The 23,614-nt window shown below is 43.2% G+C and overlaps 1 protein-coding gene across 3 annotated transcripts in view; it reads left to right on the forward strand.

Annotated features, from left to right (window-relative positions):
* ARHGAP6 (Rho GTPase activating protein 6) overlaps positions 1–23,614 on the forward strand; it is a 342,515-nt gene that overhangs the window by 19,242 nt on the left and 299,659 nt on the right. The window contains exons 1-2 of one of the 3 annotated variants that reach the window (XM_064475547.1): positions 5,197–5,297; positions 11,775–11,964. The exons of 1 other annotated variant lie outside the window; for it this stretch is intronic. The gene's annotated coding sequence lies outside the window, so the exon portion shown is untranslated. Of the gene's footprint in view, positions 1–5,196; positions 5,298–11,774; positions 11,965–23,614 lie in introns of those variants that run through there. One more of the 3 variants, XM_064475554.1, reaches the window with a different exon arrangement.

The following is a 23,614-nucleotide window of genomic DNA, read 5'->3' on the forward strand; positions in this document are numbered from 1 at the left end:
CCATGCCTAATCTAACACGAACACCTGCTGGGAAGCTGTAATACAATGTCAACTGCGCCAGCAAGATAAGGACCCGATTTGTTTTCACTTGACACTGTTTCATATTTACCGTATTTCTTTAAAAAACATTTTGGAAATTTTGGTTTGCTGTGAATATTTGTTTAAGCTGTCCCATCAATCACAGCTATATTTTACTTCCAAAGGCAATGCTTTGTCTGACTCCACTATGTCCCTGCATAAGTCTCTTGTTGATCTTTTGTGTGAGATTCGATCTGCCTCCTTCCAGACTTTCTACATCTACAGGCGTGTTTAATTTTGAGACTTCTTTCACTTCATTATTTTTCTTTGCTCTTTAGATGACTCAGTACTTCGTGGCTTAGATCTTCACAGAGAGACTCGTTCGTATTGCGAGAGGAGTAGGCAACGTTCATTTAAAAAGTGTGTGGCTCTTATGACTTAACCCAATATACTGAATGGGAAAGAAATTACAAATGTGTATGATTATCGGCACATCTGTTATGCTGTATGCAACTGGTGAATTAACACATGAATACATTTATAAGATAGCATTCGTGACATAATATTTTAGTCATTTTTGTATGGTGTGTGGCATTTCTTCACTTAGATGCCTTACCACACTTCGGAAGCAGACAGTTGACATGTCATTCATGTTAGAAGTAGCATTCAGCAGCACATGAATTATTTTGTCTTTATATATACAAGCAATATTATATTCTGTCCTCCTCTGCTCCCAGCAGAAGGATAAAAAAGAGATAAAATTGATACAAAAAGTGTACATTTTATGTATATCCAGAATGAATAGGTGAACTGAGGTTTTATTGGGCAACACAAATTTATGAGAAGATTTTATTTGTAAGTGCTGGGCATTTATATTGATGCTACGTAATTGAATTTATGTGGATGTATGTTTTTAAGCGTCCCTTGAATTGAAGGCCATCACTCATTTTGATGTTTCCATATAAACATGATTTCATCTCTGTATGCTGCCATCAGAAACAAATATGCAGCTGAAAAGATAAGGTTTAAAAGAACTACCCCTGTATAACATTGCAAATATATTCCTTGCACATATGTATGTTCTTGTATAGTTTCGTGCATGAATAATCTGTGTACATTCGAAATAAAGGACAAAATGTTTCCCACATTTGGCTTTGGCAGGCCAAATAGTATGTGTGAAAACTGGACAAAAATAAAAATTCATTATTGGCCTCACATCTGAGGAAGCTCCAGAGCATAATATTTTCCTCCAAAGTATTCTTTAAGCTTGTGTTTAGTAAATTAGCTTCAGATCTTCCTATCCAGTGCCATTCTAGCATAGGAAGAGGAGCTTTGGCTTGCCAAGTACTGACCAGCCAGCTGAGACGTGTGCATGGTGTGTCTCAATGTGTAAGGGCCACCTTTGGATGTGCTGAGGAGCCGATCCCCATCTGCTGAGGTAAAGAAGCCACGTGAATAGGTTGAATCTTGCTTCCTTTGTACGTAACTCTTGTCCCTTCATGTAGAAGCAACGAGGCAAGGGAGTGGGAGAAGCCAGTCTGGTGCAAGCCCAGGTCCTGCCTCTGGGTAGGGTCAAGAATCAGCTGGACCCAAGGGTGCAGATGAGCTCCTGAATCGGTCGCTGAAAGAGTACTCCACAGAGCTGATTTAGCTGAAGATTTAGATTGGCTATCTCTTAAATCCTTAGGGCTTTTCTATTTATTAGGAAGAAAGCACCATGTAACTGGTTTTATTATGTGACTTTCACAAGTACTTTTCATTTTTGCATGTGACTGTGTATCCACTGCTTGTTCCAGCAAAAACAGTCATATTTTCAGAGTTATAGAAAAAATTGCATAGAGCATCATGCTGTAGAAATTCTTTGTGACTATATAATTAATGACTACTTCCCACTTGAGTTTAGCATCAAAGTGATACAAGCGATTTTATAATCAAAAGCTTTCAGTTTTGAATGCTTACATTTGCAAGATTTGTGTTCTTGTTAGGTGGCTTCTCGTACAGGATTGCATGTATCAACTGTCAAAATGCTGAGGCTGAAAGAGGAGGATGGTTTTTGTTTTTTTTAAGCTGGTCCATCCAGGTCAGAATTCTGGGAGTGCTCAAAAAATAACAGTTTGTTACATTTCTGTACATATGTGGAAATGTGGAGTTGTTGCAGTTGCTTTTTTGTTGTTGTTTTGTTTGGCTTGGTAAATGGTGAGCTGCAAATGAAACGATTAAAATTCCACCCACTTCAGCACAATATGTATAAATATGGGCCTTCAGAAGGCCAGGGCTCTTTTAGTTTTAATCTGAAAAATTTTCAGTCTCTCTTCAATGTCTTCTGTATCTTGTTTCCACTCTGCTTCAGATGATTGGGGTCTGCTCCATTAAGATGATTCAAAATGCTTCCGTGGCTAATGATAGTGATAGGTAAGTGTCCTCCCCCATTTCCCATCCTCATGTTCCCTTGAGGTCCCCAGTTGGCTTTCAGAGCTCAGTTGAATCAGGGATCGCTTTCTTTGTGAGAATGCATTCACCCATGACTCTTAAAAATGGGTTTAATTTCTTTAGGATAATATAACTCTGGGCTGCGAACAGCCCTCAGGAGTAAGGAACAGACTCACAGAGAAGATGTAGCTAATTTGAGGTGATTTGGGGGCTCTCACTAAAACGCTTTTATAAAGCTTTCTTGGCCATCACGGGTCAGTAAACATCCAAACTTTGCCTCAGTCACATTACTAAAATAAATGTAGCTGCAGACATGTGCTGTGGGTATTGAGGCAAGCAAAATTCCCTTTAATGAAGCAGGAGAGAAGAATGTCACCAATGTCACCAAACCTGTAAAATTTATCTGGAAAATATAGACAAGGTGAATAGCACCTGCAATTTCATTAAGAGTAATTTACAGTAAACTAGAAAGAACTAACATATTCTGTTGTGTTTTGTCCTCAGATGCTTTTGGCATTCTCAGAGTTTGTTATTTAATCTTTTGGGGATTTTTTTCCCGGTGCTAAGAATGTCATATGCTGTCTGTAGCTGAGTTATAACCCCTTGTCTGCTTCTGGTCTGGGTCTTCAGTTATATTTTTATTAGTAGTCCTTTAAATCATGTTTGGATTTGCAGTCCAGGCTGGTTAGCTGAAGTGATTTTAATCACTGCTTTTAAACATGTATTTAATTAGTAAGCAAGGGATTTGATGTAAAACTTTTCAGATTGTATTTCATAGTTATTTTGCTTGCAAGATTGATTTGTATTGATTGATAGTTGTTTCATGTGTTGAGTGTCAATGGCAATATAATCTTTCCCTTAATTTCGTGCTTCTTTTGCTATTCAGACTGACAAACTGCATACATACTCTTTTTATAAGTGGTGAATGGTGTATGCAGCATGTGGTCATATTTTACTCGTGGTGACGTCTTCCTGGAATTCGGTTCATGAGGCAGAAAATCAGTGTTATAAAATTATTTAAATAATACTGAGTTACATATATGAGAAGCACTGAAGAGTGTCTGTTTTGCTGTTGAAACTAAGGGAATTATCGATCACTTAAACAAGGCTACATGTGCATTAAAATTATCATTTTTATTTGGATCAGGGGAGTGCGTTGAAACAACTCTGTTTATTACCTGCACTCACTGAGCTTGGGTTCAGATCCTGGAGCAGCCTTGGAGCATGTGAACAGAATCGCCTTTACATGAAATTAGACTGCAAAATGCACTAGTGTGTGTTCAGCCTACCTCAGGTACATTGGACATTTGAAAAAGCAAGGCGTGCTTTGTGTCTACACTAAGGGAATTATTAACTTGTTAGAAAACCTGGACAGTATCTGTAGGTAGGACACAGTAGGTTTCTATCAGATTTTAGAGCTGTATCAGCCTCCTCTGCCAAGTTTTTATAGATTTGGAGGGGGGAAAAAAATCCTTTCCCCCAAACAGTTCCTCAGCCTTTAAATGAACTAGTTCTTGAACGGGGCAGAACTGAAGAAAATGCTCTTTATTATCGGCAAAGTAGTTTGTGACTGAGCAAACCAGTTTGCTGGTTTATCACTTTGGTACATCCTACAGGTCCTTAGGCAGTGTGTTCTCCAGTTCTCCTAAACTTCATCAGCAGATGAGTACTGTTTGAATTTAATACAAATTCTTTTAATACAATATGAAAACATAAGAATTATAGAAATAAGATTTTCACATTCTAAAAGTTTATTGTTTATTCTTTTGGAGAAATTTTCTGGGTGCTAAGGATGTCATACACTGTAGCTGAGTTATAACCGCTTATCTGCTTGTCTAAATAGATCTATTTAGAAATAAAATAAGTAAAAGCCATAGTTATCCATCTTGTCGGTCACTCATACCTCTATTGTTCAGAATCCTTGGATGCAAACCATACCTGGCCCTCATTATTTCTTCTCTTTCTCATCTTCAGCTATCAAGTAGCAGTATATTTTGAGAAGGAGTAAGTATGGGTGTCATTGTGCTTATGTCTTTCCACTATAAAGATGGAATGCAAAAGATGCAAAGAAATCATGCAGCGTTTGTGTATTTTCCTCATCCTTGTGCCCTCCCTTCTTCCATCTGTTTTGCTTTTATTCCAAAATGTCATGACCGTGAGTTTCTCTTCCAGCACGTGGCTAGGAACACCCGAGGCTTAAGAACTTTCAGCAAGTGAATCACTTCTGTGCTTGTACCCAAGTCAGCTGTGAAGTAAGCAAGGAAGTGGCAGGGATGGGTGGGATGAAAAATCACGCTGTGCTGCCTCCCGGGGATCAGCTGCGTGGGTGTGGGTGTCCCCTGTGCTCAGAGTTGCCTGTGTCCCCTAAGGCGCTCTGACACAGCTGGCACTGGGTTGGGGAGGGCCTCGCTCTCTCCTGTATCCCGAAAATGAAGTGAAGGAGCAGTGCATCTGGGTGCTGAGAAGAAAGACCTTGGGAATCCTTAGCCACGCCTCAAGCATTGTTTCTGTGACTATGGCTCACTGGTCTGCCCTTAGTGCATTTCTGAAACTGGTCCTCTGGGCTACCGGGGACTGCAGGGAAAAGTGAGGGGTTCTGTTTTGGGTTCATGACTTAGTACTGTGCATAGCAGAGTGTGAGCCCCAGGCTGGGGCTGGCCAAGCAGGCAGTATAGACACAACTTTTGTCTAGATATCCCATGAGACCACAGCCTATGTGCTCAGAAGGACACAAGTCAATGAACTTGTCGTTCTGCTCACCTAGCAAGAGGCTGCAGTTGTCTGTATATGCAACAACTGAAACTGAAGGAAGAATTTCCCTTGTTGCTTTTGGGCTGTCTGGGGCCATGGTAAGCACTGATACTGAAAAATAAAAGAAGGCTTTTCTTTGTTTTAAGTGATCTTTGCACAATCTGTGCTTTTGGCTGCTAAGGAAAGAGTACTTCTTTTAGTATTTCATTCTTCTAGATAGTAAGTGTACTTGAACAACGTGTTAAGCAGCACAGCCCTTCTGAGTAGGGAGTACTGTCAACTCTTGGCTTATTTTCTCATGTAGTTTGGTCCCTGGTTTGGCTACAGCAGCACAATTTCACAGTATGTGCACGGAGTTTTATATCCATTTTCAACAAAGTTTTTCTTTGGCTTATTATGTGCTGTCATTCGATACTACAATTTTATTTTCTTCCCTTCCCCTCCTCCCCTGCCCCTGCTGTGGTTTTGATATCTGTCAAAGTTGCTCTATGGCTGTTTGTAGTTATTTACCTTTTTCACAACTTTTTTTCACTATAGTTTATATTTTCTTCCGGATTGTTGCATTACACTTTCAGGTCATTAATTTCTACATTCCCCTCCCAGGGAGGTGATGGAGGATCAGACCTCGGAGGTCTCCTGGGAATTTTCTTTAGCAGAGTCCAGGGTCGTGAGTTTGAATGCATTGTTTGAAAATTCATCCAGCAAGACCTTTGGATATGCAGCGGCTGAACTCAGCTGAGCACTGCTGCTTGCAGCAGTTGTGATCAGTCTTTGTTTATTTAACCCAGGCTGTACTTTAAAGAGATTTTGGTTACAGGCATATTTGGAATCCTATATAGATCACAGCAGCACTGGCGTCCTTATACTATCTCTAAGTATCTTTATTGCCGCTGAGCAAAAAGGGAGGCTCCATTCCTTTTCACATAGTTATATAATTAATGAGTTATTCTAATAGCTTTTAGATCTTATTATTTAGGGAGATTTTGAGTGAAGTTACACAAGGTCAACATTTCAGAAAAAAGTGAGGCTACATTTTATAGCTGAGGAAGTAAGATGCATGCATTACCAGTTCTGGTAAAATTTAAGTTTCAATAAAAACATCTCTAGTTCTTTTGATTTCAGGAGGACTCTCTCCCAAATGTGCCAGGCTAAAAACTGTTTTCCAGATTCTGCCGTTAGACAACTCTAGGACTTGCCAGTATGTGAACTTTGCCAAACTGCAGACAAGTGATTCTGATAACTCTGCGGGCGGTTTCCCTGTGGCTATTTTGATCCTTGTGACAGAAAGGAAAATGGTAAAAATCACATGTGTTTCCACTTAAATTTCTTCTGGAATGGCAGGAACAGTTATAAAAGCTAGTTCACGAATATTCATGGGGAAGGAGAAATAGAAACAATAAATAACTGGAGTAGAGGACTGGAGGTGCAGGGATAGGATAGCTTCATCCTAAACCCAGCCTCTGAAGAGACCCTGGTGTGGAAGGTGGGGCTGTCTAGCAGGAGGGAGGGAGGCAGATTTTGGATGTCTCCAGGGAGATGTATTGTAGGATGTATTGGGAATGGTCATTCTACCTTTCATACCTTTTAAAAGGTTGTTTGTTTAAAAGCTATACATAAATGGAAGAAATCTGCCAGATCTGCAGTTTGGCACTGCAGTCACTCAGGAGCTTTCCAGAGTTGGGTGCTCAGAGCAGGCTTGGTGCAAGTCGGTAGGTCTGTGGGGTGCAGGGTCTTTGGGTATAAACCCAGGATGCTTTGGGATGTCAAAGAAATAGGGTTTAGCATCTCACTTGTGATCACATTATCTCTCCAGCTTGCTGGGATGGAGAAGTCCCCGTCCCAGCTGCTCATGGACTGCTCCCACCAGTGTAGCACTGCTCCAGGCAGCCAGTAGAGCAGCTTCTGGGACCCACCTTTTGTTAAGTCTCAGTCAGCCAGGTTTGCTTCCAGTACTGCACTCTCTTAACGTGGCTATTTCTGCCCAAAAGGTGCTGGAATACTCCTGGGAGCAGCCAAGCCAGCAATCCAGGGCAGGTATTAATCTCCAGTGATGGGGAGATGACAGGGAGCCAGGGCAGGCCAGGGGCTATAACCTTTGCCATCAGCACAGCTAGCGTTGCAGACTGACACACAGCCAAATACCTCAGCATTGGGAAGGCATTTAATACCCACTGTGCTTTTATTTCTCATTATATGTACCAAATATGTTATCTTTAAGTTATGCAGCGAGAAGCTTTTGTGCTAGAGATGAAACTTATACTGTTGCAGTTCAGTTTTGCAATATCCATAAATTCTGCATGGGATACAGAATCATTCTGCAGTAGGAGTATCTGCAATATAATTGTAGGCTCCACTGCAGCCATTTGAAACATTTTGAGCAGTTATAGCAAAAAGTATTAAGAAATGCAGTATTTGAACATCACTAGAGGTTAGTCCATGCTGCTCAAGAAGCTCTACGCTAGTCAGACTGTGTACCATGGAGTCAGTCATTCTGGCTCCGGCTGTGGCTAATGCTCAGTGCTGTAGAAGAAGATGAAAAATTTATAATGCAAGTGTGCGTGCCTGTGTGAATACAATTACAGAAGGAATTAATACACAGTAACTTCAAAGAGCACTCTCCAGCAAGCAGAAAATCACAGTTTAACCCATGGATTCTTTTGTCCCAAGACATTTGACCGTGTCACCTTACAGGGCACAGTTTGTCTTTTTCAGAATATACAGTATAAATGATGCAACGCCAATTTCAGATACTCAGCTAGCCGTGACACACAGCCCTGAGAAACACTCATTATTCTTTGGCTTCCCTCTTCTTTTTACTTCTTATTTATTCAAACAGATTACATTCCCATTTGGATGGGATTAACTGCGGTTTGTCCTGTGAAAATGAGTGTACTATTTAGCTGAGAAATGCCTGTTTCATGACCTGAACCATCTTGGATAGAGCACACAAGTGTGTCAGCATTTGTATTTAAGTAGGTTTCCTGTCATATAAAGATATGAGGCATGTTTGGGGACTTCTCATGAACTTACTGCTCCTCTTCCATGGGGAGAACACAGAATTTGGGGTTTTCTTCATAGATTTTGTAGGAAACAGATGTGGTTTTTCCTCCCTCGCCATTGAGCTTCTGATTAACATTAATGAATGTATCGAGAACAGTCTAAAACAGTTGTGTGCAACATTTTGCTGTGATGGAGCAGATAAGAGCATCCTGTGGAGTGACTTGCATGCGCGTGTGTGTCTGCAGTGCACCCCCATCCCATGCCACTGCTTACACAGCCCAATGAAACAGTATCACAGAACGGTTGGGGTTGGAAGGGACCTCTGGATATCATCTTGTCCAACCCGTCTGCTTGAGCAGGGACACCTAGAGCAGGGGGCACCGGACTGTGTCCAGGTAGGTTTTGAATATTTCCGGAGAAGGAGACTCCACAGTCTTTTGGGGCAGCCTGTGCCACTGCTCTGGCACCCTCACAGGAAAGAAAGTTTTTCTCATATTTAAGTGGAACTTCCTGAGTTCCAACTTGTGCCCATTGCCCCTTGTCCTGTTGTTGGGCACCACTGAAAAGAGTCTGGCCCCATCCTTTTGACAGCCACCCTTTAGATATTTATAAGCGTTGAGAAGATCCCCCCTCAATCTTCCCTTCTCCAGGCTAAACAAATGCAGGTCTCTCAACCTTTCCTCATAAAAGAGGTGCTCCAGTTTCCTTATCATCTTCATTTCTCTCCGCTGGACTCTCTCCAGTGGTTCCCTGTCTTTCTTAAACTGGGGGGCCCAAAACTGGACACAGTACTCCAGATGCAGCCTCACCAGGGCAGAGTAGAGGGGGGAATAACCTCCCTCGACCTGCTGGCCACACTCCTTTTCATGCAGCCCAGGATACCATTGGCCTTCTTGGCCACAAAGGCACAGTGCTGGCTCAGGGTCAGCCAGCTGCCCACCAGCACTCCCAGGTCCTTCTCAGCAGAGCTGCTTTCCAGTAGTTCGGCCCCCAGCCTGTACTGGTGCATGGGGATGCTCCTACCCAGCGGCGGGACCTTGCACTTGCTCTCGTTGAATTTCGTGAGGTTCCCCTCGGCCCAGCTCTCCAGCCTGTCCAGGTCTCGCTGGATGGCAGCACAGCCTTCTGGTGTAGCAGCCACTCCTCCCAGCTTGGTGTCAGCAGCAAACTTGCTGAGGTTACACTCTGTCCCTTCGTCATTGATGAGTATGTTGAACAGGACTGGACCAAGCACAGACCCCTGGGGAACACCACTAGTGACAGGCCCCTAAACAGACTCTGTGCTGTTGATCACAACTCTGAGTTCTGTTGTTGAGCCAGTTGTCAATCCACCTCACTGTCCACTCATCTAACCCACACTTCCTTAGCTTGCCTGTGAGGATGTTATGGGAGACAGTGTAAAAAGCCTTGCTGAAGTCGAGGTAAACAACATCCACTGCTCTCCCTTCATCTACCTAGCCAGTCACACCATCATAGAAGGCTATCAGGTTGGTCAAGCATGATGTCCCCTTGTTGAATCCATGTTGACTACTTCTGATAATTTTCTTGTCCTCTACATGCCTGGAGGTCATCTGACCTCCAGAATGAACTGCTCCATCACCTTTCCGGGGATGGAGGTGAGGCTGACTGGCCTACAGTTTCCCAGGTCCTCCTTCTTGCCCTTTTTGAAGACTGGAGTGACATTTGCTTTCCTCCAGTCCTCGGGGACCTCTCCTGTCCTCCACGACCTTTCAAAGATGATGGAGAGAGGCTTGGCAAGAACATCTGCCAGCTCCCTCAGCATTTATGGGTGCTTCCCGTTGGGGCCCACGGATTTGTGAGGCTCCAGTTTGCCTAGGTGATCTCTAACCCAGTCCTCCTCAAGCAAAGGGAATTCTTCCTTTCTCCAGATTTCTTCTCTCCCCTCTGGTGGCTGGGATGCCTGAGGGCCAGCCTTAGCAGTAAAGACTGAAGCAAAGGCAGCATTCAGTAACTTTGCCTTCTCTGCGTCCTGCATCACCAGGGCACTCCCTCAGTCAGCAGCAGGCCCACAGTTTTCCCAGTGTTTCTTTCACAACCGATGTATTTGAAGAAGCCCTTCTTGTTATCCTCGACATCCCTCGCCCAATGAAGTTCCAAGTGGGCCTTGGCCTTGCTCATTGCATCTCTGCATACCCTGACAACATTCCTACATTCCTCCTAAGTGGCCAGTCCCTTTTTCCACATACTGTAAACCTCCTTCTTCCACGTGAGTTTCTCCAGAAGCTTTCTGCTCATCCATGCAGGTCTCCTGGCTCCTTTGCTTGACTTGTTTCTCATAGGGATGCACTGATCTTGAGCTTGGAGGAAGTGGTACTTGAATATTGACCAGCTCTCTTGGACACCCCTACCTTCTAGAGCCCTAACCCATGGGATTCCTCCAAGCAGGTCTCTGAAGAGGCCCAAGTTAGCTCTCCTGAACTCCAGGGTTGTAATCTGACTTGTTGGCCTGCTTCTACCACACAGGATCCTGATCTCTACCATCTCATGGTCACTGCAGCCAAGGCTACCCCCAGCCCTCACATCCTTAACCAGACCTTCTTTGTTTGTTAATATAAGGTGCAGCACCACATCTCGCCTTTTTGGCTCCTCCACCACCTGTGCCAAAAAGTTATCCTCAGTGCTCTGCAGGAACCTCCTGGATCATGCGTGCCTTGCCATGTTGCTTTTTCAGCAAGTATCGTGGTGGCTGAAGTCCCCATGAGAACTAGGGCCTGTGATTGTGAGGCTACTTCCAGCTGCCTGTAGAAGGCAAACACCCACAACAGCGTCACCCATATTTGCCTGCCCCTTAATTTTTATCCATACACAGCTGTTTTTTCTACAGTCACCAATGTGACTTTGCCTGAAACAACTTAAATTTGCATTTTTAGGATTAAAAATGACCAGATAAGTGCAACAGGTGTGATTTATATTTAACGTTTGTATGTGCCATTTAGTAGGGCAAATCCAAATTTTCTTAAAGAGACAGGATTATGTAGCTTGGCTTCCAAATTAATTTTTCAAAATGTGAAACAGAGCATTTAAGGTACTGTGAATAGCTACATTGCTGCTATGAACATGAACTATTTTTCCTAATTTCATTTAACAGTTTTATTTTGGATACAAATACTTTTGTTAGTGTTGGAAACCCATGCACAATAACATAGCTCTGATTGTGAAGGACTGAAACTCTAGTTGACTAGCCTTGTCTCTCTGAAGGCAGAGTGCAATGTAAACAAGAAAACACAAACCATAAATGGTGAAAAGCTTACTTTTGAATTTTAACCTCCTGAGCTAGAGTACTGAAAATTCATACTGGGAACCAACCTCAGCGTGAATGTACACCGTTATTTTCATAGGAAATATAAGTTTTTCTATTCTCTGTAGTTATTGTTGAAACACAGTGTAACAGCTTTATGCTATGTATTTGTTTCTTAGCACAAATTAAATTGTTCCTTGACTCAAATTGAAGTAAAATAAGAAACTGTTTATATTCAAATGGACAGAGTTAAAAAATAGGATGCAAACTAAACTAACCTCAATATCAATCTCTTCCTTGCTCATTCACCCCCCAGGAAGCACTGTTCCACCTCACCAAGGGAGACTTGTGCCCATCTGAGACCATCCCTTCACTAAGGAGGACCCTAGGAAGAATAGGAGGTCTTGTTGCCACTTCTGTTTCTTGAATATTAAGCAGCAACCACAGATACAAGATGGCAGGTTGTAAGCCTAGATTGCAGGTGCACATCAGTCACGTGAACTCAGGTAATCTCAGTTCTTTTGCTGTCTCTGTTTCCTTAACTTATATTTTTAAGGTAGGGCTTAGAATTCATTTCATAATACCCAAGTAACTACACCCTTAAATGGGAAATATCTGTTCCTGTTTACAGCGCTTTATGCTGTGCATTAGTAAAATGGCTACCTCTAATAATCTGTGATATTTTTGATGTCCCAATTCAGTCTGTATCTCTCACCCAAGAGTTTTAATTCATGGACCCTGAAGAAACTTGTGGCTGGTATTGAATAGAATGGCCAGTGCAGAAGTCAGCAGCAGGAACGTGAAGGCTCTTGTCTGGTGTCTCTTCTTTGTGCTCTGGCCTTTCTGCCAGTAGCAGAATATCCCTAGCTACCTTCAGGATCTTGCTTGTGATGGAGACTGCTCTCATCAGCTGTATCCCATCAGGATCCTGTAGTTCCTGCTTTATAGATGAGAGTCACGTTGCATGGTCTGCTGGACCTGACGTAAAGCTATCTAGTCAGAGAGAAGAGACTTCATGAACTTTGTGTCAAACTCTTTCTCAGGAGCTGGACATACACCAAAGAACCCCCATTCCCACAACAAATTAGCATGATCTCAAAACTCTCCATGTTCACAGCTGACTCCAGCTCCCATCGTATAGCTTACCTCATCCATGGTAAACACTGAGAACCGAAGCTTACTACCTTTTCAAGCTAAACCTAACAGAGGAGAATTTGTTCTTTTTTTTCTATTTTGAGGCTTTCTATTTTTATATTGCAATGAAAAGCAGTACCTAGTACTTAACAGTGAACTCTGATTTCTAAATGCAGTTAACTCTCGGCCAAGGGACTGGAGACTGGTTCCTTGTTTTGATGTTTCCTAGACTTTTCCATTCCCTTCGGGCCAGTGAATAAATTGTCCCGTGAATAAATTGTCCCTGTGTTTTCTTGCCTGTAATATGTCTTCATTGTACTCCACAGCTGAAATGGTTTCTCAGAGAGCAGGAAACAGTTTTCCCAAATGTCTATTTGTAGTATTTTCTTGATAAGGATGGACTACTAAACTTTTCCTAGTTACCTATACATAGATTTTTTAATTTAAAACTGGAATTAGTCCAATTTCTTGTTTTATCTATGTTACTCTTTAACAACATTCAGATATACACTATGAAGGTGGTGAAACTGGTTTGTACAAGAATCCATCATTGAAAGAGGGGTGATTCCTTGATCACTTTCTGAGATGCTAAAAGAGGGGACTGTAAGTATTTTAGCAGTATAAAGGAAGCCAGTGCCTTTTCATGCTGCAAATTGCTGTGTAAAGACATTTATAGCCTCCTGTAGTCGTTAGGATTCCTCAGCTGGATCCAACAATATCATGCAGAGCTGTAAAAACCATTTTATAATTAAGGCTGCTGTCTGGTGATGCAGTCTTCAGAATAATTGTTTGATGCTTTCCAACAACACTTTACATTTTAAGCTATACCAGTGATTTTTAAAATACGTTCTGAAGGTCTGGTAGCATTTCAAGAGAGTGCACAGGGTGAGGACATGCAGAATCTAACAGCCAAACAGAGGTGAGGCTGCTGTGGCTCTGTGTCCCTTTGTCCACCATCTATCCCTGATAGGCACACATGCACGCACACTATATATGTATCATAGAATCATAGAATTGTTAAGGTTGGAAAAGACCCTTAAGATCATCGAGTCCAACCACTAACCTGTCACTGCCAAGCCCACCACTAAACCATATCCTCAAGCACCACGTCTACCGTTCTTTTAAATACCTCCAGGGATGGAGACTCAACCACCTCCCTGGGCAGCCTGTTCCAATGTTTGACAACCCTTTCGGTGAAGAACTTTTTTCTGATGTCCAACCTAAACTTCCCCTAGCGCAGCTTGAGGCCGTTTCCTCTCGTCCTATCGCTTGTTACTAGGGAGAAGAGTCCAACCCCCATATATGTGTATATGTGTGTGTGTGTATGTATACACATGGATCAACACAGACTGAGGACACACAGCAGTCACATAAACATGAGTGGCATCGATGGCCTGATCCTGTTTCTCCTCTCCTGCTGTTTAAGGTGAAAGTCAACTATAGACCTCTATATAAACGTATATATGTAGTATACATATGCCCACACGTATACTCAGTCTAGTCTGTAGCTGCCCTGGGATTCCAGTCTCCCCAGTTGATGGCGCTTGGGCATGCAGGCGCCTGAGGCACAGCCCCACTGCAGTTGCTGGTACCTCAGCCACTCGGGCCCTTCTGCCCATGGTTTGGCTCCAGTTGCTACACTCAGAGCCCTGTACACATACGCACAAGCAGAACTGGCTGCCCCTTACCCAGGAAAATAGAGCTTAACAAGAAGGCATTGCGCTGGTCTGGTGCAGGGCATGGCAAGACATTGATCAGAAATGTATTTATGTGTGACTGGCCCCTGTTATCCCCTTTCCCCCCGATTTTCCCAGGCTTGTTCTTGCCCAGTCCACCCTGACCCCTCTCTTTCCCCACCTTCCACCCGCTCCCCCAAAACACCCCATAATAAGTCTCAGATATTCCCACAATCCCCTTAAAAACACCCCCTGGTGAGACTTGCACAGTCCCAAGGTGCTTTTCCTCATGCCCTGTAGGCTGTAACCCCAGCTGATGGGGGGTCTGGGCCAGCCCTCCCAGGGATGCCACCCCCACTGGGCTGACCCCCCCTCCTGTGATGGCCTGGGGAGCAGTGAGTGGGGCTCCCCTAGCACCAGCAATGTTACTGGGGTCCCTGTGCTTGTTCATTTGGTCCTGGATGGGTCTTGTGTCTATGGTAATCAGCCCTTAATCAGCCACCCTAGTGAGGAGGCTCTGTGCTCAGGCTGTGTGTCTCTACCGAGATATTCCCCTTCTATTTCTCACCAAACCACTTCTATGTGGGTGAGGTGGTACCTGGAGTTCAGGTGTACAGCATACTTGTTTCAGTAAGGACCCTGCTGAATATTTGTTATGACATTGTTTTTCTTTTTTTGCTGGAAAGCTGAGTGTAAAGATGATTTCTTTTGGTGCTCGAGTTCTGGGATTTTCTCCCCACTGTCTTCACACTGCTCAGAGACGCTGGGCTGCCTCTCTGAAAAGCTATAGCCAAAACCTTGTGCCCCTGTGGCAGATTGCTGGGAGGCTTTCATGAAGGCTTTGAGCGATTCAGTGGGAAACAAAGAGAGTGACTGGTTCACCCTGGAAAGATGACTCGGTACCCTGGAAAGAAGGAGGTCTTGGTCTGTGTCATATTACTCTGAGTCAGCTTTATCTCTGAGAAGATTTAATGATAAAAGCATGTTTACTCAAAACAGATTTACAGGAATGGAATGAAGTCACTAAAAAAGTTAAAATCACAAAAACATATTACTAAGGGTGCACTTAAAGCAAATTCTTCTTTCCTGCTTCAGCATTTTAGGTAGCCTGTGAGGCTAATTAGCTCTTTTGCAGCCTGCTCTGATAAGCAGTTAGAATTAAGTGATGAATTATAGTAGTCTGGCTTCTGGGTGGTTCCCAGAAAGAGCTGCTTTGGGTAATCCCCTCCATCGCTGGCTCAGGAGGGAACAAGATCCTGCCTCTCTCCTCCTGTGTCCCTGGCCCTGTTCCCTGTGGTGGGCCATGGGGCAGCACGTGGTGGTGCTGGGCCTAAGTCACTCACACCCACCGTCTCACCACCATGGCTTGATAAGCATTTCTACATACCAGTGTGTTAAGCAGGCATTAAGCTGCTCCCCTCAGGTTTTGGTACTCTTAACAGTGACTTAAAAGTTTTATTTCATGAGAAAAGAGAATAATGGAGGGTTTTTGATTGTACTTGCTATATGCTTTCCAGAGAAGCTACCCCAGGTCTATAAACACAAGGAAAGAGGAACAGGGCGCCTGGGCACTGTGATCTTTTACTGTCTAATCAATTAAAGGTAACAGCTCCTAGGACCTGGCCAGAGTCTGGTTTCTTACTGAGTTTGTTTCATTTCACTGAACTGGAAGTGGTCTCTTATGGAATGAAAATATTGACGAGGGAAAGCTCAAAGCAAAGGAAGTAAGCTTATTAGAAATTCTGAGTGTAGGATCTTTTTTTAGAACTTGAAGTATTCAACACTTGGTTCGAATTAAAGCACAAGCCCCTAGGCTGAATCTGTGACGAAAACTGAAGGAAAGGATGAAAGGTAGACTGACCTTCAGATATTAAAATTAATGATTCTTTTGTATTTAGGAGGAAATTAGAAAGGCCTTTTGCCCAAAATGGAGTGAAATTAGTTGATTCAAGGTGACCCTTTCAGTTCATGGCACTGTTAGTTATCCTGTAGTATGAAGCAGCCAGAATCGTGAGGATAACATCACCAGAAAGGTATATTGGTTCATGCTTAGTAAGATTGTCCTGAGTTGCGAACCATTAAACTGTTTGTATTTCAAATATCAACATTTAACCTGAAACAGTGAGCCAGTCTTGAAATTAGAACAGTTTTTATTACATAACGATGGGAGTGCTTGCAGGTATTTGAAATACCAACCATCTGTTGCACCAACATCAGCTGAAGTCCTCGGATTTGACCTACCTAAATACTTTCTGCAGCTGAAATGTATAATCCCATGATTATAAATACTGAAGGTTGAGGTGTGTAGTTGCTGGTGTGTATGGGCTTGCTCCGCTGAAGTAAAATATTTTGTTTGTTCCACCTGTTGGCTCTTGCTATAGGTGTTGGCTGAAAGCAATGTATTCATGCCAGAAGATCTCCTGTTAGAGAAAGGAGAATTGGTGTCATGGCTTCAGTCCTTGCTTGGTTGACTTTTTCTCAACAATTTATTTCTTTATCTTTGAGACTATCTTATGTGAACCTGAGCTGAGGTTGAGCCAAAAGCTCTGATGTCATTGGTGGGACTGTCAGGCTGTTCAGTTTTTTCTTTTAAAATGCAAGGAGGTTTTGCCAGTGACTTCTGTGTTGATAACGTTTCTTGAAAATCCTTAAGGATTGAAATGAAGAAGCAGGAACTTGGCCTTTTTAAAGGCCAAATATTTTTTTTTCCTATTGATAAATGGGCTTGGGCAGTTGGTAATCAATAGTTACAACCTTTTGAATGCTTGTGGGATGATTCAACAGATACAGAGCAATTGTTTCTAAGAGTGGTTCTGGCGGTGGCTGGAGAGGAATATGTGTTCTCCTGGGCAATGATTATGCTCCACCAATCTTTCAAATCTGGTAAGACTCAAAATAATGTGTAAAAACTCTTATTTAGTAAATTAAGATCAGAAACTATTATTAGCTTTTGTTTGTAGTTCAAGCATGATGTCATATTTGGCATAGTGCTACTGAAAAACTCCCAGCTCATGGCTCAGCTCTGTTCTTTCTCAACCTGGTGTCTTCAATGTCTGCTCTTGAGGCCGCCTGTCTCTCCGAAAGAGGAGTGGTTTTTGTGATACCAGCTTTTTAGGGGCTGATTCAGTGTTATCACCCTCATGGGAAGAGGGACAGGAGGCTTTGCTTAGAGCTGGTCATGACTACGTGATTTCCAGCCACCTTATCCTTACATAAAACTGGATTAAACAGCTTTGACTTTTTATGCTGGCATAAGGTCCTCTAAGGCCATTCCAGCTAGATGGCCCCGGGCTTTGTGGGAGAGGTACACAGAACTTGCTTCTGCATTTTTTGATGTTTTTTCCCATCCTTCTATTTATACTGCTAAATAACTGTAGTAATTTGGGGTTAAAAGAGGCTTGAGGAAGCATAATATCAACAAAAACATATGTTTGGAACTGTAAAGCATTGCAGGAAACAATGTTCTTCCAAGTTTCATGAAGCTGCAGTACGTTAACTGCCTTTTTGTAACATCTTTTCCAGTCTTCACTTTTCACACAATCAGGACAGGAGCTGCTGAATTTTGGAGTAACTATGTTAAGTAAAAGTCACTATAATTGTGGAGGAACAATTTGAAGTTTTCATGAATATTTAATTGAATAAATTTTTTGAATGTATCAAAAGCTTGAGAGCCTCCTGTATATTGTATCTGTTCAAGTTTAATTTACTTTTGTTACAATCAGATATAAACCAGATCTATTCATTGGAAAGTCAAGTATAAGGGAAGGGGAATATTATTCTTCATACACTAAGAAAAAGATTTCTTTCAAACCGGAGACATCGTCAGTTCATGAAGACAATCTTACAGATTTTGTTAAATCATTATTTCCCTTGTTTCTGAGTTCTTTGGCCAAGTATGCAGAAGTGTTTAGTGAGAATACTGTAGGGTTTGCAGTTAAAGGTAAAACACATCTTTGTCAAATGACTGTTTTTTTTTTTAATGTTCCATTTGCTGGCTGAAACGTCCTCTTTACCCTTCGTTCATAAAAATGTTTTCTTCCAAACGTGGAGCTTTATTGTCTAACAATGTTGAAAAAGATGCAATAGATTGAGGGGCAGAATAGCTAATATACAGTATTGGAGTAATGGCAGATTTAAAGCCTGGTAACTTGTGAATTAATAGGACTGTAAAAGAAAGCCTCATAATACTAGAAAACAAACACTCCCCCATTCCCAAATGAGCTGTACAATATGTTTATAGACCTGATGTGTCCTGAGAGAAGGCATTTCACACCATTATTGCATTATGCAGAGCAGAAGAAATATTAAAGAATCGTAAAATGCCCTGAGTTGGAAGGGACCCACAAGGACCATCAAGTCCAACCCCTGTCCCTGCACAGGACAACCCCAAATGCACACCCTATCTCTGAGGGCGTTGTCCAAGTGCTTCTTGAAGAGCATCAGGCTTGGCACTGTGACTGCCTCCCTGGGGAGCCTGTTCCAGTGCTCCACCACCCTCTGGGTGAAGAACCTTTTCCTAATGGCCAACCTAAACCTCCCCTGGCACATATTCCTGCCATTCCCTTGGGTCCTGTCATTGGCCACCAGAGAGAAGAGATCAGAGCCTGCCCCTCGTCCTCCCCTTGTGAGGAAGCTGCAAACCGTGATGAGGTCTCCTGTTGGTCTCCTGTTGGTCTCCTCTCGGTCTCCTCTCCTCCAGGCTGAACAAACCAAGTGACTTTAGCTGCTCCTTACGCAGCTTCCCCTCTAAACCCTTCACCAACTTTGTGGCCCTCCTCTGGAGACTCCTAGTAGCTTTATATCCTTAATGTACTGTGGCGCCCAAAGCTACACACGGTACTCAAGGTGAGGCCGCATCAGCGCAGAGGAGAGTTGGACAATGGTCTCCCTCGACCAGCTGCAATGCAGTGCTTGATGCACCCCAGGACATCGTTGGCCCTTTTGGCTTCCAGGGCGCGCTGTTGGCTCGTGTTCCACTTGCTGTTGACCAGAACCCCCAGGTCCCTCTCTGCAGAGCGGTTCTCCAGCCTCTCATTCCCCATTCTGCATGTACATGCAGGGTTGCGGTGCCCCAGGTGTAAAATCTGGCACTTGCCCTTGTTAAACTTCATACAGTTGGTGATTGCTGAGCTCTCCAGCCTGGCCAGACCCTCTGCAGGGCCTGTCTGCCCTTGAGAGTGTCAACAGCTCCTCCCAGTTTTGTGCTGTCAGTAAACTTAATTAGTATTCCTTCCAGTCCTGCATCCAGGTCATTTACAAAGAGATTAAAGAGTACCAGCCCCAAGATGGATCCCTGTGGAACCCCACTAGTCACTGGCCGCCAGCCCAGTGTAACCCCATTTACTGTGACCCTCTGAGCCTGATCCATCAGCCAATTGCTCACCCACTGCTTTACGTGTTTATCCAGCTGTGTGCTGGGCATTTTGTCCAGGAGGATACTGTGAGAGACGATACTGAAAGGTTGACTGAAACCCAAAGAGATCACATTAACTGGCTTCCCTCGGTCAACTAGGTGGGCGACCTTGTCATAGAAGGAAATAAAATTTGTTAGGCAGGACTTTCCCCTCGTGAACCCGTGCTGGCTGGGACCAATGACTGCGTTGTCTTTCAGGTGTTTTTCAGTAACTCCCAGAACAATTTTTTCCATAATTTTGCCAGGCACAGAAGTGGGACTGACGGGTCTGCAGTTCCCGGGGTCATCTCTGTTGCCCTTCTTGAAGGTTGGGACAACATTTGCCAGCTTCCAGTCAACTGGGACCTCCCCAGATTCCCAGGAGCATTGGAAAATCATTGAGAGAGGTCCCACTATGACATCAGCCAGCTCTTTAAGTACCCTTGGATGAATCCCATCGGGCCCCATCGACTTACAGGGATCCAGCCGGAGCAGCAAGGCCTGCACAAGCTCAGGGTTGATTGGGAGTTTATCATTCCCACAGTCATGGTTCTCTAGCCCAGGGCTCTGGGGGTCCCTGAGCCCACCATCACTGTTGAAGACTGAGGCAAAGCAAGCATGAATTGTCTCTGCTTTGTCTATGTCCCTGCTTGTGAGGTGACCATGCTCATCAAGCAAGGGGCCAGTGTCATTTCTGGGCTGCCTTTTGCCGTTAATGTATTTTAAAAAGCCTTTCTTATTGTGCCTCACCATACTGGCCAGCTTCAACCCTAACTGAGCTTTGGCCGCACTTATTTCCTCCCTGCAGTGGCAAACAGCATCCCCATAGTCCTCCCATGTCACCTGACCTTGCTTCCACTGGCCATATACTTTCTTTCTTCTCCTATATGTAGAAGAATATCCCTGGTCAGCCAAGCCATCCTTTTGCCTTGCCTCCTTGACTTCCTACACTTTGGGATTGCCTGCTCCTGTGCTTTTAGGAGGTGGTACTTAAAAAGCAACCAGCACTGGTGGACCCCAGCACCTTCAAAAGCTGTTTCCCAGAGGACCTTGCTAAGTAGTTCCCTGAGCAGCCTGAAGTCTGCTCTCCTCATGTCCAGAGCTGAGGTCTTGCTGGCAGTTTTCCTCCTGCCACCATAGATTTTAAACATGACTGCTTCATGGTCACTGTGGCCAAGGCGGCGCCGATCTCCACCCATGAGGCCCTCTCTGTTACTAAGCAACAAGTCAAGGAAGGCACTTTTCCTGGTCGGTTCCCTTAGTACCTGTACCAAGAAGTTGTTGTTCAATGGTGTAGGAACCTTCCGGACCTGATTGTCCCAGCTGTGTGGTATTCCCAGTTGTCATCTGGCAAGTTGAAGTCCTCCATAAGAACAAGAGTGGATGACTTAGAGGCACACCTTAGTTCCTTAAAGAATAACTCATCAGTGTCATCCTCCTGGCTGGGTGGCCTATAGTAGACTCCCACAACAACATACAATTTATTTTTCTGTCCCTTAATCTTTACCCAGAGGCTCTCAACTGTGCCATCACCAACTGCAAGAAGTAGATACTGGAGATAAATAGAAGGGTAAATATTACAGAGTTGTAACTTATATTTACAGCTGTCTACTCTCTACATTAAAGCTAAAATTCATGAATGAAGAAGCATAGCTTTACAGGCAAATGGACAGAAAATGCAGCCCAACGAATTGTCTTGCCTTCATTACAGAAATGAGGGGCCAGGATATTGCCAGTTCCTAGACAAGATGGCTGATGCTGTTGTGTCTCAACCTGAGATGGCTCTTAAAAGACAACCTGACTGTCCCTCGCGCATGCTCTGCAGCATTCTTAGCCAGATGAGCACCGTGCCAAGAACTTGGACCAACCCTTGGGGCTGCAGAGATTATGTGTGGACCTAGTCTTGCCAGTGCCCACTGCAGGTTGGATGTTCTCTTCGGTGGACATCTGACTACAGAGATAAAAACAAACCTTCCCTGAACAGTATGACTTACAGAAAACAGTTGACAGCCTGGTTTTGTGGAAGGCTTTTACTGACAGTCACTTAAGATAAACAACATCATTCCTTTGTGGTTTTGGAACTCATGAGCAATGACTCGGTGTTGGACTATTCTGTTTTAAGCTTTTAGACCATAATGGCAGTGTATGTGTTGTGCAAGTAATGTTTTTTTTGTGTGAGTTTGTCAAAACTCTAACAGGTGTATTAAAGGCAGTACTGTATTGTAGTGTGCGATAAATAGTGGAGGTGAAGTAAACGTTCATCTCGTGGGTGTCTGTAGAAGTAGTGCCTTGAATACTTAGCATAGCCTGGAAAATAGTCCTTATGTGACCTGTCTCTCTTGCTATACCTTCTCCTTTTTTGCAGTTGGAGTGAAGCACTTGGTTGACTCTTTCTGTGAAACCTAATCTAATATTAAAATGTCCAATTTTAAGGGCTCTGCAGAAGGTAACTGCACATGAAGTCCTACTCCATCTCTCAGCATCAGTAGCTCTAGCATGGACAGTAAGCATCTCATAGTGTGCAAGGAATAGTATCAAAACAAAGCATTACCAAGACAGCTAACAAATATCACCACTTCATGTACACAATTACGTTTTATAACTAAATAAGCAGTTTTAAAGAGTACAGTGGTTTTTACTTTACAAAAAAGAAAAAACTTTTCCTATGAAAACTTTTAAAGCTTAACACTAGGAGAGGTGTAAAATGTTCCCTGTATAATTGTGTTCAAGCTAACATTATGATGTTTTAGAGATGGTTTTCCAAATACAACAGCTGGGGTTTTTTGTGTGTAAGTGGTCTTAGTTTCTAAATAATGTTGAGACTTCAGAAGAGGAAATATGAAAACTGTAATGTAAATATTTTTAATCTCAAAAGCATGTTGCTCCTGCTATCTAATATACATATACAAAAACATCTCTCTCTATATATATTTCTGAATGTGCTGTCAGGTGCTATAGGCTAATGTTTCCTGAGAGTTTGTAAGTGTGAGTCAGAGGAGCTGGCAGCTCTCTGAGCCTGTTCAGTGCTCTGCTTCACAGCCTTCCAGATCAGAAGGCATCAGGATGTATTTTGCTCTGCCTGCCCCAAGCACTTACAACCTCAATGGGCCGCAAAGAAAGGACAGAATGTGACAGTGCTGCAGGACACTCGTGCAGTAGTTGATCTAACTTCCTGCAGTAATTAATTTATCTACTGTGGTTTCATCACATTTCTGAGTATTAAATAAACCCAGACATTTATAGCTGATATTAAGAAACCACTTGTTTTATGACCCAGCAGTAATTTTTTTTTTGTGACTGTCCTACCAAGTAGCCAATAATGGAATCAAGAAAATGGTTCCTGGATCTCTGCTGACTTTCTGTTTCATCGTGTTGCTCTTGGTAAGGAAGTTGGAAGTTGGAAGGAGCTTCCTGTCTGTTACTGACACATGCAGAGTCCAGAATAATTGTGAAAATCAATAAGCTACGGAGCATGTTACCAGCTTTAAAATACAACTCCACCCTGCTCCCTGAAGTCGAATGTCTACAGAAGGCATTTTGTGAAATTCACTGTCTTAACTTCTTACTTAAGGAGTCTTCTAAAGGAGCCCCAAATACGCCAAGCTGTTACAGGATGCTCACCACAGTCTGACAAGGCTTTGAATTCTGCCAGCTTCCCAACAGAATATTATGCCGGAAGTACCTCTCTCTTTTTCCTTTTTTTCCTTCTTTTCCCTGCTGAGGTGCAGTAGCTTCATTTGGAGTAGAAGATGTCTAAGGCTCTTTCATAGTGCTTCAGGCAAATAATTGAGCAGTCCAAGTTCCAGCAGTTTATAGTAAATAATAATAAGAAAAGTCTATAAATGTGATGCATGCACGTTAATTTTCCTCCTTAACTGTGCATCTTATATGCTTGTGATGCTGGATTTGTATAAAGTAGTTCCAAAAATGACAGCAGCATCTCCTTACCTTATT

Source organism: Phalacrocorax carbo, chromosome 1 (genome assembly GCF_963921805.1).
Source record: "Phalacrocorax carbo chromosome 1, bPhaCar2.1, whole genome shotgun sequence".
Classification (NCBI taxonomy): domain Eukaryota; kingdom Metazoa; phylum Chordata; class Aves; order Suliformes; family Phalacrocoracidae; genus Phalacrocorax; species Phalacrocorax carbo.